The sequence below is a fragment of the Meriones unguiculatus genome, chromosome 17 (assembly GCF_030254825.1).
Source record: "Meriones unguiculatus strain TT.TT164.6M chromosome 17, Bangor_MerUng_6.1, whole genome shotgun sequence".
NCBI lineage: Eukaryota > Metazoa > Chordata > Mammalia > Rodentia > Muridae > Meriones > Meriones unguiculatus.
This window is the reverse complement of record NC_083364.1, coordinates 33,646,404-33,662,726: the sequence shown is the minus strand read 5'-3', so window position 1 is coordinate 33,662,726 and position 16,323 is coordinate 33,646,404. Positions and strand designations below refer to the sequence as shown.

At 47.0% G+C, this 16,323-nt stretch overlaps 1 long non-coding RNA gene across 1 annotated transcript in view; it reads left to right on the top strand.

Annotated features, from left to right (window-relative positions):
* The first annotated feature begins 1,589 nt into the window (after window positions 1–1,589).
* LOC132648525 (uncharacterized) overlaps window positions 1,590–16,323 on the top strand; it is a 68,278-nt gene continuing 53,544 nt past the window's right edge. Inside the window, exon 1 of the long non-coding RNA XR_009586935.1 lies at window positions 1,590–1,835. This is a non-coding gene — a long non-coding RNA (uncharacterized LOC132648525). The remainder of the gene's footprint in view (window positions 1,836–16,323) is intronic.

Here is a 16,323-nt window from a genome sequence, read left to right as displayed (position 1 = left end):
AACCAGCTGCCTCCTACTCCAAAGCCAGTGCTCTTAGCTACAATCTTTCTGGGCAGCAGTATCTCACAGGTGAATCCATTAATTGGGTTTGGCTCAGTCCCTTGTGGATTGAGTCATTCAAAATCAGACTGCCCAGACATGTCTCTCTCCCAGAAGCTGATCCAAACCTAATCCCTAAGCTGCCAAGGCCAAGACTCCGGAAAACTTTGGTAACCCCACAGTGTGGTTGCTGTGCCCTCTCCCCACATAGAGAGTTGCTTTTCTCTAGGACAGGGCCCAAAAGAACCAGAGTTCAATTGCTGGACATAGCCTGCTTTCCTCAGCCAAGGAGGCAGGTGGTGGTTAAAAACTTAGAGAGGTAGACCCACGGCTCTGGATGGCAGCTCTTGTTAGTTAGTAACCATGTGACCCTGGCTTGGGCATGTTTCCTTACAGATTGCATTTCAGCCCTCACCTGTAAATGTGGGTGAGATCAGCCTCACCGTGCTGCCGTGAGGATTACATGAAGAAGCATGCAAAGTGCCAAGCGCTACCTCTGCTGGCCAGGGAGCAAGCCCTCAGCAGTCGCTGCCCTTTATCGCTATTGTTAATAGTGTCAGAGTGTGAATGTGGGGGGGGGCAGCTGACCAGAGTGGGTTGGAATGGAGGCACAACTTCTCAGCCACCATCTTTAAAGTCTGAATAACTCAGTAAGTTTTGAGGATGACAGACTTCCTTAACTCAGGCTTCTGGTGGGAAGTTAGCAAACACCAGAGGCAGGGAATGGTCCTGGCCACAGATGGATGGCATCTGGACCGCCGGACTCCTGCCAGCATGTCCTGGCTCCGGAGTGGGCTCTACCAGCTTGTCTACGGTAGGCCTGCTGTTTGGTTTGGAGCATTGTGAAGGCAATCAGCACAAGAACTGGGGAAAGAGAGACTTCAGAGCAAGGCCTAGTCTGTGCACACTGTGACAATCCTGGTGGGTGGTGGCAGGTCATCACCTCCCCCATGGGAAGGCGCTTTATACATGCTTGGGTATATATGGACTCCAGGATGTGGCGAGCCACTGTCTTTTTCACGGTAGAAAGTCGCAGATCATTTGGCACTGTTGTTTCCTGGTAACTGCAAGTAGGCTCTGGGAGTGAGTGGGCGGGATGAGATGCTGAGACCGCCAAGGTCTCCACTAAGGGAGCGTGTGGGTCTGCAGGCTGTGACAGGACTTCTGTCACATAGCCCATGACCAGTGAGTTAGCAACACTGGCGATTGACTGTCCTGGAGGGCACAGGCGTCCCGATCACCTCCTTTGCCTGGAACAATACCTTCCTCGGGGGCCAAGTAGATTAAACATTCATCCTGGGGTAGACCAACTGCCCAGGAAAAGCCTCTGTTTGCCCATCCCTGTAATTTTGATGGCGCTAATGCCCTGAGCTCTGGCTGCTGTTCCTCTGATTTCTTTTATGGGCCTTAGTAAATCCTGGGGTGTTAACCTTATCTGGGCTTGCAGGTTTTCCCCAACCCAACCCTTCCTTCTCAGTCACGCCCAGGGGCGTACCCTAAACCACACAACCACCACAAGGTAAAAAATACACCAAGCCTGGAAGAGTATATCTCTCTGGGCTTACTTTTTTTTTTTTTTAATTCCATTTGAAAAATGGAGACATTAGACCAGCTCCTAACAGTTCTCTCCTGTACAAATGTACTCTTCCATCCAGTCTTCCATCCACTCCCGTACATGGTTTTTTAGCACCTCCCAATCTCTAACAGGAACTGCACAGGAAGACTGAGTCCCTCACACATGGTGAGAAGACATCCCTGCAAAACAGGAGAGGCCCCAAAGCGGGTCAGCAGTATGAGTAAGTAAAGATGGGGTTGGGGGCAGGAGGGAGAGGACAAGAAAGCTAGCTTCTTGGGCAGGGCGCGCTGAGCGCAGGATCTGCAGGGTGGTGGGTCCACAGAAGTGGTTCCCTCTTCCTGTAGAGCCTTCTCCTGATCCCCAGCATTACTCAGCGCCCTGAAACGCCTGCCTCCCTGCAGCGGGTGCCGGAGCGAGGCACAAAGGTCTCGTTGTGGGCTTGCAGCCCAGGCCGCCGAGCCTCCGGGTGACTCACGCCCTTGCCATTTCCTTTGTGCGCCCGGCTCCAGCGCGTGGCTGCGGGCGGGGGCGCGGCTTCTGGCGCAGGCGGCGCGGTTGCTCTGGGAAGCCGCGGCGCGCCGGGCGCTTTCATGTGGGCAGGGGGCTCCCGGCACGCGAGGCCGGCCCACGCGCACAGCCTCCCCGAGGCCCACGGCAGCTGGAGCGGCGGCGGCGGCAGCGTGCTCACAGCCTGGCCTCCGCAGGGCTCAAAGCGCCCGCCCTTGGGGAGGCATGTGTTCCCCAGCAGGCGTTGCTCCGTGGCTGGTCTCCTCCGAGGGCGGAAAAGTGAAAATTAAGCACGGCAGGGAAGAGTCTGCGCGGCTTGCGACGCAATCTCCTGGAGGATGTCTGGTCCCATCTCCAGAGTCCCATTAGCGGCTGCCAGACGGCTCAGTGGAGAGGACATCCTTGCGCAGGGGAGGGCTACCTGCCCCCCACCCCACCCCCGCGCAACTTGCCAACTTGATGATGCCCGGGTACCAGTCAGAGTAAAGGATACGCAGCAATTATGGGCAATGGCTTGCCTGGGAATCTAGAGACAGTCTTCCCAGCGGGCTCCCAATTCCCCTTCTCTCCTTTGCTTGCTCTGGTTTCATCTCTGCCCATGCGCAGTTTCCTTTGCCACTGAGACGCTGTTCCCAGCAGGAAAAGCTCCATTCCATCCTCCTGATGGGCACCTGGCTGTCCTTCCAAGAGTCAGCTCCTGTGCTGCCTTGGGCTGGGAGCTGCTCCCTAGAGTCTGGCTGAATGCTACTTTTGTGCACGCCTCTGAGAAAGAATATTTACAGAGTCTTGTGGCAGCCTTACCCTGCTCGTTTACACAAAGGCAAGCGGCAGGCTGAAATAGCAAGTGAAAGAGTGGGTGAGCGACTGGCTGAATGAAAGACTTGGGAAAGGAAATTTCACCCACTACTTACCATCCCTCGGTGGTACCGGATAAACCCTATTGGAAGCCCAGCTCTAACTCTCTAGGCCTCTAGGTGCAGCTACAGGTGCACTTGTGAGGTGCCTTCTCTCAGTGAGGAAGGACCTCCACCCCACCCCACCCCCGAGACAAAAGGGAACACAGTTGGTATCAAGATCTAGGACCAAAGGCGACATGTGGATCTATCTAGATTCTAGAAGAATATGGAAACAAAACCAAGCATGGACAATGTTATTTTGTTTTTCGCCTTGGGTCAGGCCTGCAGGCTGTCCCTGAGAATACAGAGAACAACACCCCTCCCCACTCCTGTGCCCAGTTGCCACCACTCCTTAAGGTTTGCAGAGCCTTCACAACTGTGATCACTGGGTATGAGCAGCCTGGGTGTAGGTCGTTTCTGCCCGGATTTTAAGATAGTCATCTAGCCAGGCGCGGTGCTGCATGCCTTTAGTCCCAGCACTCTGGAGGCAGAGGCAGCAAGCTCAAGGACAGCCAGGGCTACACAGAGAAACCCTGTTTCAAAAAACCAGGCAACTAAGAGTATAAAGCACACAGGTTTTCCATTATTCAACAAATCCTGATGTTCTAGTGACGGTTAAGCTTTACAAGGGCTAAATGATGTCATGGTTCCTGTCACCAGGAACACTCAGGCTTGTCACAAAGACAAGAGCCTTCCAGGTGTGACCTTCATGATAGAAATATCACAGAGGGTGGGGTTCAGATGGGCATGAAGTTTATTCTGCATAAGGCTAGAGAAGTCCACAAGGAAGGTTAGAGAGGAGACCTTGAGGGATGGACAGGAGTCCTCTGAAGATAGAGGGACAGAGGAGAGCTCTGTGAGATAGGTGGCCATGACAAGGGAAGTATGGCAGAGGGCAGCTGCCTTTGGCTGTATGATCCTAAGCTTTTTGACTTTTGAGTTGACAGAGACAGTCAGAGCAAACGTACTTTATAAACCTGAAGGTTCCGGAAGTTCCTTTAAAGGCACCATCCTTGGAAACGAACGAGCCAGGGTCTGGGGCAATGAATTAACCTCACTCACGTGTTGCTGTGATAACCCTCTCTAAGGGAGTGTACATGCAGGCATTCTTGCTGGTTAAACAGATGGCTGGGGTGTGTGTTAGAGGTGATAAAATGAATCTCCGGGCCTCCCCACCCTACAATCCATAGATTGAAGTCCTAAGCAACAATGTAATGGAATTAGGCAATGTAATGGTAAGAAGGCTATTAGGTCACAAGGGTAGAGCCCTTGTGATCAGGATTAAGGAGCTGATTAGAGAGCCCGCAGGCAGTGCTCTTGCATAAGGATATCACAAACCTGCAGGCTCTAGAGCAGCAGTTCTTTTTTTTTTAATAATATCTTTTTTAAAAGATTCTTTTTAATTATTTTTTTTAATTTTTTATTAATTTCACTTTATTCATTTTGTATCCCCCCATAAGACCCTCCCTCCTCCCCTCCGAATCCCACCCTCCCTCCCCTTTCTGCATGCATGCCCCTCCCCAAGTCCACTGATAGGGGAGGTTCTCCTCTCCTTCCTTTTGATCTTAGTCTATCAGTTCTCATCAAAAATGGCTGCATTGTCCTCTACTGTGGCCTGGTAAAGCTGCTCCCCTCTCAGGGGGAGGTGATCAAAGAGCAGGCCAATCAGATTATGTCAGAGGCAGTCTCTCTTCCCATTACTATGTAACCCACTTGGACACTGAACTGCCATGGGCTGCATCTGTTCTTAACAGAGGGTCAGGATTCCTTTGGGGTCGATCAACCCTTTCACAGGGATCACTTATCAGATGTCCTACAATCTGTTATTTACACTGTGATTCATAGCAGTAGCAAAATTACAGTTTTGAAGTAGCAATGAAATAATTTTATGGTTGGGGGATTCACCACCTCGTGAGGAACTGAATAAAAGGATCCCAGCATTAGGAAGGTTGAGAACCTCTGCTTTTGAACCAGGAGGGCCCTCACCAGAACCCCCACACAGACCACACACCCTGATTTCAGACCCCTGGCTTTAAAAACCATGAAAAGTAGTTTCTCAAATCACCCCATCAATAGTAGTTTGTTCTCACAGCCAGCACTGGGGAGGCAGAAAGGGCTATAAGGAATTCAGAGGAGGATTTGAGAAGAGATATATAGCATCTTCCACAGAAGAGAAAAACAGAGTTCACGCTTCTGAAGCCTCAGGCTCAAAGGGCTTCTGGAGTCACATTGCATAACAGGATGTGTGTATATCTAGCCCCTTGGATCTACAACCTCCATGCCCTTCTTTCTCCTCTTCCCTAGTTCTCTCCCTGTGGATCCTGAAATTTCCTCTGCTGGCTACTGAGGAACAGGGCAGAGATATCCATTCAGTCAAGCCTGTCTGTCTTCAACCTTCAATGCTCTAGAGTTCCCTTCATAATACAGTCCTCCATTGACTCCCTCACAGTCCTGTTTGTCCCAACCAATTCTAACTGCTATAACAAACTGGCATGGACTGAGTGTCATGAGACATTATTGTTCATGCGTCTCTTGGGAACACAGAAAAAAAAATGCAAGTAGAAGTTTCTGAAGGGGATTAAGCCAACTTGTACACCACCTTCAGCTTCTCAGGCCCCAGAGGCATCTGAATAAATCTCGTGAGGCTGCTGGGAAATAGCCACCACTGTGAGGATCCAGCTCTGGATCCTGGCTCTTGTCTCCCTGTGCTGTAGTGCCTCTTGTAGTCATTGATGGTTAAGATTCATCAGGATAGTGAGCCAAAAAAAAATGGCCAGTTATAGAGAGCCCTTACACCTCGTCCCCAAGTACTTGCCTCCTGCTGGAAGAGGAGTTTTGGGAAGGAGAACATTGACTAGGTTCAGACTGTAATCCAAAGACGTGTCCACTCCTGGATCCGTCACTACCCAGGAAGTGTTATATGAAAGCAATATGGCTTCTTGGGTCCTACTCTTCCAACAAGGTGGCTGAAAATAGAGCTTGGAAAGGGAAGAGCACTGGAAAATTCAAGAATCGAAAATCTGGTTGTAGGGAAGGTCATTCAGATAATATAAAACTAAGAGTGTGGGTTGGATGAAATACGGGACTTTGAGACACAGAGTCACATGACCATGTAAGACCAAAGTGGCAGTGATTGTGAGGACGAATTGGTGACCACTGAAGAAGTTGCAAGAACCTCAGATTCTAACCTTGTTTTGGGTTCTTCTTGAAGTGGCCAACATGGGCTGGAGAAATGGCATAGTGGTTAAGAGCACTGGTTGTTCTTTCAGAGGTCCCAGGCTCAATTCTCAGCACCCACATAGTGGCTCACAACTGTCTGTTACTTCAGTCCCAAGCAGATTAGATACTTTCTGGCCTCCAAAGGCACCGGATATGTATGTGGTACACAGACATAACATGCAGCCAAATATCTGTACACATTAAAACAACAACAACAACAATAAAATAAAATCAAATCTGCCACTCTGACAGATTTCCTCATAAGCACCTCTTCCCCTAATGGCAGGCACTTAGAAACTGTTCTTTCGTCAACAGCTTAGTGAGCTTTCCAGGAGTGTTGTCTGAAGCAGGAGCTTGTGGAAGTCAGGAACGGAAGGGGGCATTTGCCATGTCACAGTCACTGGTTGTGCTTCCACATCTATGACACCTGCTCTGTGATGCAGGAATTACGATCCCTGTTCAGGTAAAGGAACATGCTCTAGGAGGGAAGAGAAGATTTTTCCAGATCTAACACCTGAATAGGAGAAGCAGGACTGTGGCCCACATGGATCACTGCCACGTGCTCCCGTGACTCTTCCCTGTTTCCCTTGAGGCTAGCCAGGAAGGCCTTCAAAGCAACATCCATCACACCCGAAGGACTTTTTCAAAATGACATCCACTTTCAGTGATGGTTGACATTGGAGGAGGATGTGAGGAAGAGAAATCTATGGGTTCAGCACCCATGAATCCAAACAACTGCTGACAGAGAATATTTAAATATTTTAAACAGATACATTTGTATAGAGAAAATGCAAATAATTTTTTCTTATTATTCCCTAAACAATACTGCATAACAGCCATTTCTACGATATTCACACTGTATTAGGCATTGGAGATATGATTTAAAGTATAAGAGAAGTGGACATATGTTGAATGCAAGTAGCAGAACATGTTATATGAGAAATTTGAACACACCTAGATTCTAGTATCTGTGGGGTTTCTGGAGCCAATCTCCCATGGAGACTGAGGGACCATTATATAAATTCGGTGAATCTCTAAAACATATGTGCCAGAAGTCCACAGAGACATTTAGCAAAATGGTTACTTGTAATAAACCTTGCATAAGCTCCTCCATACAGAGTGTCGTTCCCATCTTAGAGAGCCCTCCTGAGACCACACAGAGTTTCAGATTCTGGAGACAGCAGATGCTGTTGCTCTCATGAATAATGTCACAAGTGGGACAGAGGAAGGAGTGTGTGCAGATGGAGACGGGGAGGAGGGGCAGTACTAAAGTCTCTCCGAGACCATGCTCCAGGGTAGCCTTAGATGCAGAGAGCATGAGGGAGAAGTGGTCAGGATCTGAGAAATTCCAGGATGGACCCATGGCAGCTGGACAGACAGACACCCTCGGCCAGACGGAGGAGTTGCCAAACTCATGAATCATGGGCTCAGAAAGGTCAGAAGCATAACATAGGTTCCCAACTTTAAGGTGCCAATCAAATCCTCATTCTCGGGTTTGGAGTAGTACCACATGTCTCTAGTCCTGGCACCCAGGAAGCAGAGACAGGCAGTTCTTTGTGAGTTCAAGGACAGACTGGTTTGGTTTAGGGGCTAAACATAGAGAGTTCCAGAACAGCCAGGGCTACACAGGGAGACCATATCTCAAAACAGAAGCAGCTGCTGCGGCAGCAGCAACAACAACCAACTTGTTTCTCGGGAAATCTGCCTGAAGGAGGTATTTTGACAGGTGCCTCGGGTAATTTTGCATAGGTGGGACTTGAGGCACAACTGGCAACAGGGTTTTTCTCTCTGGACCTCTCTGCTCTATATATTGAGAAGGTTTCCAGGTCAGTTTCTAACCGTAGAAAGGCTCGTAGGTACCTGCCCAGCTCCTGGAAAAGGCCTCCAAGATGACAGACCCTAAAAGCTCCATCTGGCTTGCCCAGCTGGGTAGGAACAAAGCAGTGTCGTGTGTGTGTTCACGTGGGTGTCCAAATGGGACAGAATTCTTCTCTCTGGAGGCCGTGGCTCAGGTCCAGGACAAAACCACTTCCAGTCTCGGGTCCCAAGATCACACAGGACGATTTATTCAAAGGGCTCAAAAGAAAACGAAATGTGTGTATTTTGCCGACAATTATTTGTGTGCTTTTCCCTTGACAAATAGTCCCCATGCTTGGCCTGGGAGACAAGCCAGGTTCTTAAAACCGCCTTCCAAGGGTCTCTAGACTGTGTTTGCCTAGCAGGGAGGCCACATGAAAGTCTTCCAGGCAGCATCACGCTGCTCCCATGACAGCTTTTCACAGGGCAGAGGGAAGAGTCAGGGAGTCCTGTCTGGAAAAACGAGACAGGCTGGGCCTGAAGCATTGATTTCTGGTTCAAGTTTCCCAACAGAATTTGAAGGAGAAACTTTCCATTTCTCCTTGTTCTGATTGACCTTGGCAGTCTGTGGAGTCCCAGATGAGGGCAGGGAAAGTCTGCCTCAGGTGGCCTTCCGGCCAAGCCTCCCTGTTAGGGTCCAGTACCGCTTGTTTCACACAGGTCAGGAAAGGGCTCTACCCACCTGCCTCCAGCTCTGCATTAACCATTTTGCTCTGTGAAGAAGTGGCTGGACTTTCAGCTCCAGAGCCTGTGACCATAGCATATAAGCTGTCTCTGAACTTACGTGAGTGTCACAGATCATTTTCTTAACCAAGGAGCTGGTGCTGTTTTGCATCAGGTTCTGGAAATAAAAAAGTAAGTAAGACACTTCTCATCAGAGTTTAAGGTTTACAGGGATGAGGCTTAAGGTTTATAGGGTAAGATGTTAGCCAGGGCAGACTCAGGTAAAGGGGACAAGAAAGCATGAGAGAGATCAGGGATGGGATCTATCTGGTAACATCAGGCAATAACTTCCCAGGAGAACTGGTGTTCACTCGGGGTCTTGAAGGGTGAATGGGATTGTAGAGGGAACAGACGGGGTTGAAGGAAAACATGTAGGAAATCACGATGATTAGCGTGTGCTGCCGGTGGGAGCTTCAGCCAATACAGCCAGCAGTCACTAGTGGGTAGGTAAGACAGTGGAATGAAAAGGCTGGGTCTGAGCAGGCACACCTTTAATCAGAGAGGCAGAGGCAGGAGGCTCTCTGTAAATTCAAGGCCTTCCTGCTCTACATAGCAACTTCTAGACTAGCCAGAGCTACACAGTGAGATCCTATCTCGATACACAAATAAATCTAGAGTAAATAAATAATAAAATCTGGGATAAATAAATAGGAACGAAGAGATGAGGCTTAAAAGACAGAAGTCACTTTTTAAATTTTATTTTATATTTATATTTTTAAGTTTCTTTTGTGTATGGTAGGGGCAGTTGCAAGGGCAGAGGCTGGATGTTTGTAAAAATACTAAAAAAACCCACCACCACCAACAAAGAACCCTTCATGTATTTTTCTTCTTGGCAGTACTGAGATTGAACCCAGGGCCTCATAGTACGCTTTAAGATATGAAATAAAGCTGAACCCAGTGCCACATGTCTATAATTAAAGCACTAGAGAGGTGGAGGCAGGAGGATCAGGAATTTGAGGTTAGCTGTAGCTACATTATGAGTCTGAGGCCAGCCTGGGTTACATGAGGCCTTATCTCAACATAACAAAATAACGATAAGATATGAAATAAAATTGAGCTGAACGAGAAGAATAAAAGCATTTTTTTTTTTTAGGTTGAGTATAAGAATGTCTGCTATGTTATTCTGTAGCTCTCTCCACATATTTGAAATATTTCATGAGTTAAGCCTGTTTTGAAGTTCAATATTAACTCACATTGGTTACTGAGAAATGGGAAGATCCAGAAGCCTCACTGGCTATGTCAGTCAAGAGGCAATGGAAATAATGACTAGAGCGATTATCCATAAAGGAGGCCCTGGGTGCAGCCTGGCCAAGACCTCCAGGCTGTGGTCCGGGTCTAGAGTCAGATGGGTATGAGTGGGTTCTGATTCTGCTTCCCACAGGCTGGGAGCAGACTGCTTTCATTGTCGGCTTCTGCCTCTGTAAGACTGGAAAACTTGCTCTGTTAGGCAGAGCTGTTATGGAAATTAAATATAGTCACGCATAGACCGAGCAATTTTTCCAGTCTGGGTTTGACGAGGGAAGCAGATCCGTTATGACCGATGCTGGATCAAGTCTTTGTTTTAGGCCCGGCCATCCCAGTTGTGGTGGAGAAAGAGACAATGCGTGCTGCGGTTTCAGTGAGCCCTTCATAAATATTCTTACGCTATTTGAAGGTAAGAGTTTGAGGAGATAAAAAGATGGCTTGGGGATGGGTCCTACTGACAGCATTAATGGCTTTGCAGAGGCATAGAAACGCAAGGTCACAAGCTTGCTCTGCCTCATCGGATAATGCCCTTCACCATACGCCAGCGCAACACAAAGGCCTTCGCACACACTGAGCAGATGCTTGCCCCATGTTCTCCAGCCTCCAGAATTATGAACCAAATAAACTTCTAGCCTCTAGAAGTTACCTGGTCCCAGCACTGCCGTCTTGTTAATAGCCGCAGACCATCCAGAAAGGCACAGAGATCAGAGAACAGTTACCCACCAGGAACCTTGTAGAGATGTCAATGTCAGGCAAGGCTTTGCAGTTGATGGTAACTTGGCAGTTCTGCCCATCTGTGGGAACAGCAGTGGGCATACAGCATGCAGAAGAGCACAGAGCAGACTGGCACTCACAGAAACAAAGCTTGGCTCATGACAGTCACTTGGGTTGCATTGTCGAGAATTCAGGTTCTGTTAGGCTCAGTAGCGAAACAGAAGCTTTTCTTAGAGTCCACAGCTTGATACCCAAGTCAGTCCTAAAGGTCCATGCTGTGACTTACCTATAGGGACCTACAGACAGCTCCCTTACCTTCATAACACAAGCGGGTGTGCTGGAACCACTTTAGATGGAAGAACAACTTCCCTAGTACACTGAATCTTTTTGCCATCTTCTCGTCTTTCTGGCCACATTCAGCAGTCTTTTGGGTTACTCAGCACATACATTGAGGGAGTGTCCCCAAAGGCTTCCCTGGCTTCCAGAGGTTTACCAGGCATTCCACCATCTGCATGGTGGTCAGAGATACCTGATGCTACAACTCCTCCCCGTTGGATATAACATCTCCACACATGCCCGGACCTCAGGCCCTTTGGATGGAATTGTAGCAAAGTAGCCATGCCCAGAATTTCTACGGAATCCATTTCCCTTCATCTACTTGCATTTTCTCAACAAGATATCTAGAATAGTAGCTGTTCGTGATCATCAAGGACCAGTTTCGGTTATATCCACAGCATGGGAAACTGTGTGATGTAATCTGATTAGAACCCACAGCATGTGGAACATGGAGGCTGCTGGGGTCCTTAAGACTAGGTTATGATAGACTGAGGAGTTGTAGGCCTGAGATATGACAGTGGTGCATTGCTGGGTGTGCTAGCTAAAAACAGACTGATTCTGGTGGACTTTTTTACAGCATACCCAGAGGGGGAGAAAACAAATTTGCCACATCAATAACTGCCAGGATTTGAATTGGTTTTCTTAGCGGCAAAAGCACACCTGGAAAAAGCACATTAGCGTCATCACCCAATTAAGTTTATAATAATCCATTGTAATTCTCCATGAATCATGGATTTTGGCAAAGGCCAAATAAGCAGGAAGAATGAAGGATGTGACCACACTCACCTCCCTGCATCTTTCAGGTCCATGTTGCAGGCCCCAGTATGTGATGTCTTCAAAAGTTTCTTTGCTCTTTTGTAGGTGGAGGGGTCCTGCTGGTTCCCACTTGATTTGTCTTACTGTCATGGCTGTACAGAGAGAAATGAGTGTGGGATTCCACTAAACACTGTTGTGTCTGCTTCCAAAACCAAGAGTTCTGGAGGTAGGAAATAGCTGCCTGCTAGGGCTATCCCACTGTGAGATGGACCCGCACACTCCACTGAGCATCTGGTTGCTAAGAACTCCTGTCCTGGCAGTAAGCCACACTCTCCTGACCCTGGTGTCAGTTCAGAGCCCATACCCAGTAAACCTTGAAAGGACTAGTAATTTCCTTATTTCTCCCACAGAGTTATACTGGTTATGTCTTTGTGGGGGAGATGGGGAGTGGGAGAGCAGTAGATTCTCCCTTCCACCAGAGCTGTGGGTTCCACCCCCTTTGTGGTCATGCTGTCATGAAGATGAGAAAGGATCCAAGACCAGGAATCAGTTCAGGGCTGTGGTTCCCTGCTGTGATCCAGTCACTTCTGCTAGTGCAGTCCAGAGCTTTTCAGTGTATGCAAATCAAGCAAGATTTGAAGCTGCCACGCTTCACTTTCAGCTTTCCGGACAACAAAGTCAAAGAACCTTCCTGGTGACGCATTCTTGCGACAGCTTTGCCTCTGCTTTCCATTAGTGACTTTGCATTGCTCATTTGGTGTCTGCACCTCTCTATCTCACCCATGACTTTTCAGAGCCCACTATGTACTCTGTGAGTTTTCCTGGAGAGGCGTGAACAAATGTCTGTTGACTTTAGATAGGACACACAGACAGATCCAAGAAATGATTCTACCCCAGTCTAGCTTGGGGAACCACTGTTTGTTTTTGGTTTTTTTTTTTTCTTTCTTGTTTGTTTGTTCATTTCTTTGGTTGGTTGGCCTTCTGTTTGTTTGTTTTGTTTTGTCTTTTGAGGCTACTTACAGGACCTTGGCTCTTTAGTCAGGGTTCTTTAGAGCAGAGGTTTTCAACCTGTGGGGTCGAGACCCCGTTGGGATTTGCATGACTTTTTTACAGGGGTCACCTAAGCCTATCGGAAAACACAGATATTTACATTACGATTCATAACAGTAGTAAAATTACAGTTATGAAATGGCAACAAAAGAATTTTATGGGGGTCACCACAACATGAGGAGCTGTATTAAAGGGTCACAACATTGGGGAGGTTGAGAACCACTGATCTGGAGGAATAGAACCAAGAGGGTGAAATATATACATATACATACATACACATAACAATACATCATACACATACATCATATACATACATACATACATATAATCATATATACATACATATATTTTATATACAAATAGAGAAGGGGAAGATAGAGATGGGATAGTTTTAAATGTTTGAATCTTTTTAAGACTATGGGACTTTTAAAAATTATTATATTATGCCGGATAGTCATATGTCGAATTGACACAAGTTAAAGTCATCAGAGAGGAGAGAGCCTCAATTAAGAAAATGCCTCCATAAGATGGAGCTGTACACAAGCCTGTAGGGGATTTTGTTAAGTAGTGATTGATGGTGGAGGATGAAGCCGCCCATTGTGGGTGGTGATATCCCCGGATGGGTGGTCTATAAGAAATCAGACTAAGCAAACCATACGAAGCAAGCCAGTAAGCAGCAGCCCTCCACCGTCTCTGCATCAGCGTCTGCCTCCAGCTTCCTGTCCTGTTTGAGTTCCCATCCTGACCTCCTTCAATGATGAACAGCAATGTGAAAGTGTAAGCCAAATAAACCCTTTCCTCCCCAAATTGTGTTCTGTCCGTGATGTTTTATCTCAGCAATAAAAACCCTACCCAAGAAAGATATGATTAATATCACTAGTATTAAAGGTTGCAGTTAATAGTGATGTGTTGAGTCGGGTGATGGTGGCGCACACCTTTAATCCCCAGCCTCTCGGGAGTCAGAGGCAGGTGGATCTCTGTAAGTGTGAGGCCAGCTTGGTCTACAAAGTCCAGGACAGTCAGGGCTACACAGAGAAACCCTGTCTTGAAAAATCCCCAAACAAACAGACAAACAAATAAATAGATATAAAACATAGTGATGTGTTTCAATGTCAAGTAGACAAGGGAACAGGTGTTGTGCGGGTTTCCATTGCTCTGAAGCAATCCCATGACCATGCCAACTCTTTTTTTTTAATTTATTTTTAATTTTACTTTATGTGCATCAGAGTGAAGGTGTTAGATCACTTAGAAATGGAGACAGTTGTGAGCTGCCATGTGGGTGCTGGGAATTGAACCAGGGTCCTTTGGAAGAATAGACAGTGCTCTTAGCCACTGAGCCATCTCTCCAGCACCCCGTGTCAACGCTTATAAATGAAAACATTTAACTGGAGCTGGCTTACAGTTCAGAAATTTAGTCCATTATCGTCGCGAAGAAAAGCATGGCAGAACTTAAGAAGACTTGGTGCTGGAGAGGTATCTGGGAGTTCTACAACCATATATCAGTGGACAATAGGGAATGTGACACTAGGCTTGACTTGAGCACCTAAAACCTCAAAGCCCACCCCCTGTGACACACTTCCTCCAACAAGGCCACACCTACTTCAACAAGGCCACACCTACTTCAACAAGGCCACACCTCCAATAACACCAGAATCTGTGAGTCTGTGGGGGCTGTTTTTTATTCGAACCAGCACAGCCCCAATAGGCTCACATATTTGAATGTTTATTTATCAGGGAGTGGCAATACTTGAAAAGGATTAGGAACTGGGGTACTAAAGGTGGACTTTGAGATTTAAAAATACCCATATCAGGGACCTATAGATCAGGATGTGGCTCTTAGCTACGTTGCCAACATCATGCCTGCCTGCCACCATGCTCCCTGCCATGATGATAATGGACTAATCCCCTGAACTGTATGTAAGCCCCCAATTAAATGCTTTCCTTTATAAGAGTGCCTTGATCATGGTGTCTCTTCACAGCAGTAAATCACTGACTAAGACAGTGATAGTTCTGCTTGGCTTTTGTCAACTTGACGCAAACCTAAAAATATCTTGGGATAAGGAATCTTAATGAAATTACCCCAATAAGATCGGCCTGTAGGGGGTTTGGAGAGATGACTCAGCGGTTAAGAGCACTGGCTGTTATTCTAGAGGACCAGGTTCAATTCCCAGCAACCACATGACAGCTCACAACTGTCTGTAACTCCAGCACCTGGGGTTCTGACACCCACACAGAGAGATACATGCAGTAATAAACACCATTGTACATAGAATTGAAATAAATAATTTTTTTAAAAGATTGGCCTATAGACAAATCTATGGGGCTTTAAAAAATTATCACTGTTAATGACTGATGTAGGAAGGCACAGCCCTTGGTAGGAGGTGCAACTCCTGCACAGGTGGTCCTGGGTTATATAAGAAAGCAGGCTGAGCAAGCCACGGGGAACAAGTCTGTGTGTAGTATTTCCCCCATGGCATCTCTTCAGCTCCTGCCTCCATGTTCTTGCCTTGGCCCCGTCAATGAACTGTGACCCTGGACGAGTACGCCAAACAAACCTTCTCTTCGTCAAATTGCTTTTGGTCAAGGTGTTTTATCACACCAAGACACATCAGACAGTGGGTGAGGGGTACCTCCCAGGAGCAAATAGGCCGGGGATGGCCTGTGTCCCTGAGCTGTGGTGACACTTGGGGCCTGACAATCACCTTCAGTCAGCTTAGTAGGATGATTATACTACTTCCCAAGTCCCACAACAGCCCTTCCTCCAGCCAGTCAAAGCAGGGGCTGTGCAAAAGAGAGGAGATCTGGGAAATGTTTGAGCTTGTCTAGCCTGACCTCATACAGAGAAGTCAGGATCTGGTAGCCCTTATTTGGAGAACTTGAAATTGAACATGAGGATTGGGGCCTGGAGGTTGCTTTGGAGAGAGGGCTAAAGAGTAGTCATGCAAAAGCTAGAATATAAATTTGATTACACTTATACAATGTAGACGATTTCCTCATAAGATCCAGATCGAGAAAGTTAGAGGGGAGGCTCTGTTTCAGAACATTCTGGTATTTCACAGTGTTAACAACCCACCGTTTTAGCATAAAGCATTTTCTAGTTCACAAAGTGCTTTCACTTGAATCCTTTCCTTTTGTATGGACTGACCTTCTGTTTTGTTCATTTGTCCACTAAACACTCTATATTCATACAAGATGCTATGCTATGCTGTCCCCTGATATATCCCATATCAATAACAAATTTACCATTGCTATTTTACAGATTTAAAAAAAAAATCCGGCTAAACCAGTGGGATACAGAACTCCAAAACTTTATCTTTGCTCTCAACAGCAGGAAATAGTAAAAAAAAATAAAATAAAAATTGGCAGCGAGATATAAAAACCAACAGTTTAATCTGTGTAGCTTGT